At 36.7% G+C, this 2,500-nt stretch overlaps 1 protein-coding gene across 2 annotated transcripts in view; it reads left to right on the top strand.

Annotated features, from left to right (window-relative positions):
- The window catches only part of LOC122267845 (1-acyl-sn-glycerol-3-phosphate acyltransferase gamma), a 19,591-nt gene that overhangs the window by 14,974 nt on the left and 2,117 nt on the right, over positions 1 to 2,500 (top strand). For both annotated transcript variants that reach the window (XM_043038019.2, XM_086543520.1), the window contains one exon: positions 1 to 2,500. This exon is cut by the window's left edge and continues 267 nt beyond it; it is cut by the window's right edge and continues 2,117 nt beyond it. The gene's annotated coding sequence lies outside the window, so the exon portion shown is untranslated.

Genomic DNA, 2,500 nt, shown 5'->3' with positions numbered 1-2,500 from the left:
AGAGAGCTGGATAAGGTTGTTTCCAGGTCTTCCTTCTTAGCCAAGTGTCATGCCACGATTTATTTATTTACTTGATGTGTACAGCCGTCGTCACTCATGGTTGGTCATCTCTAGCGTTTTTATCCTTGAGGAATGGCGAGATGATAGCAGGTTCCAGAATTATCTATATACATATATGTATAAAGTCACACAAGTTATATTTTTGGCAGGTTCTTATCTCCGGGTAGAAACGTCATCTACCACATGCCGCTTTTATCCCATTTTCTTTTCATTGGTCATGGGCTTCTTTTTTCCAGTATTTATTGACTTTATTTTGGTTTTGTATTTTTCTCTCCTTTTTTTTTTTCTTTTTTTTTTCCTTTCTGCAAGGAATGTTAAGAGGCATTGGATATGTGACAAGCTAGAGAAATTCAGATTCTGTTTCATATGTGATTCTTGTAGGAGTAGGATTGATGAAGTTTTCTGACTGTAAAGCTATTTAGATTGCCAGGACGGTGGAAACCAGTCTCAGTGTTTTCATTTATCATATAAGAAAGTGCAATGTACTACACCTCAGGGGATGCAGGCCAACTTCATCATGCCTGCATCGACTCTTTGTAAGGCAGACCAATGCTGTTATCCGTTATCCAGAAAGTTTTGAGACTTGTGTTTCTTTTTTTCTCGCATCTCTGATGTAAAGTTTGAAGTGAAGTAGTATTTATTTCTTCTTTTTCCTTTATATGTTTATTGTGTTCCTTAAGTGAAATGAAAGGTTTCCATGAGTGTCATGAATAACAACAAAATATGTGACCTCATGAAGAGTTGAGTTTAGTCTTCTTTTTCATTTCTTTTTGACAATGAAGCAAAGAAATTAAACTGTACTGCACTGGCTGCAATAGGAAACTAGGAATGCTTGTAGATTTTTAAGCAAACCTCATTACAGTGAGTTGATGGAAGAAAACCTTGATAAATAGCATTACACAAAGATGATCTGTGTAAGGCATATAATGAAACTAAAATTCAGTATTTTGTTATTTGCCATAATTATGATTAATCACTTGACTTTCGTCACTACTTTTAAGAAGTCAAATGATTTGAAAATATTCTTTGTTAGGATCGATTTGTAACTTTATATAAAAAATTGTATAGTTTTTCCAGCATCTCACTGAGACTTGTATCTTTAGTGTAGTATGAGGTCTGTTTCTGATTCCTGTAGAAGTTGACTATTTTGTCTGTCACATGAGAATCTAAGTGAAATTAGACTGGTTTTATTGTGATTTTATGAACTCCAGAGTATATCATGTTGACTTCTGGACATAAACTGTAGGTAGCATTGGAGCAAGACAAATTTGTCTTTGTGGTTAATGATGATAGGAAGCTTTTATTTGTTACTATGACTCTTTCATCTTGTTTTGCTTATCTTGGTTGACATGGTCTTAATGGTGTAAAGGGAATTGTAATGACTTTGTTTTCAGCAGTCCTCGGATGTATGAATAGTGGAGATTTTTTGTTCAAAGAATATGGTTGTAGATAATTTCTTACAAATGCTTTAACAATGTACCTTGCATGCGCACCTTGCACGACTGGCATACATAGTTGCAATCATGAATACTCCAGGTGTAATTCTCAGCAATATTGATCAATGATACTTATTGATATCTCGCTTGCATTTCCTTGTCCAGCTGGTTTGCTACAAAAGGAATGTTGCATATTTTTGCTCAGGATTGGAATCATGTTGCAAGCAATTTTGAAATTTGATGCTCTTAAAAGCCTCTCCTCCTCTCTAAATAAAAATGGCCGGTGCACAAGCAGATTTTAGGGGAGCATATTAACCGATCGACTGCAACAATTTCAGATGTACGTATGTGTGTGTTTGTGTGTGTGTGTGTGTGCGTTTGTGTGTGTGTGGCCCTCCCCACCCTCATTTGTGAGCGTAGTTAGCGACGGTTGTATGTAATTTTTTAAGGTGCTGTGTGTGCAGGTACAGTATTTCCAGATCATAAAGTGAAGGAGTGATGAAATGTGTTTTCCCCTTAACTCTAAAGGCGATACGAAATATGGTACTAACATTACTACAGATTTGTTGATCTTGTTTAAAAAAAAAAAAAGATAATGATAATAACCCTGTAAACTATGGTAACAGAAAAACAGATGAAAGTGTAACAGGAAATAGATCCTATCATGGGAAAAAATGAGGGAACAAGAAGCTTTGTAGGGTAGTCATTGCATTTCTCTCTCTTTCTCTTTCTCTCTCTTTCTCTTTCTTTCTCTCTCTCTCTTTCTTTCTCTCTCTCTTTCTTTCTTTCTCTCTCTTTCTTTCTTTCTCTCTCTCTCTCTCTTTCTCTCTCTCTCTCTCTCTCTCTCTCTCTCTCTCTCTCTCTCTCTCTCTCCTCTCTCTCTCTCTCTCTCTCTCTCTCTCTCTCTCTCTTCTCTCTCTCTCTCTCTCTCTCTCTCTCTCTCTCTCTCTCTCTCTCTCTCTCTCTCTCCTCTCTCTCTCTCTCTCTCTCTCTCTCTCTCTCTC

The sequence above is a fragment of the Penaeus japonicus genome, unplaced genomic scaffold (genome assembly GCF_977035675.1).
Source record: "Penaeus japonicus unplaced genomic scaffold, GWHDUDI00000001_assembly GWHDUDI00000013, whole genome shotgun sequence".
In the NCBI taxonomy this organism is placed as follows: domain Eukaryota; kingdom Metazoa; phylum Arthropoda; class Malacostraca; order Decapoda; family Penaeidae; genus Penaeus; species Penaeus japonicus.
This window is presented reverse-complemented; position numbering and strand designations above follow the sequence as displayed.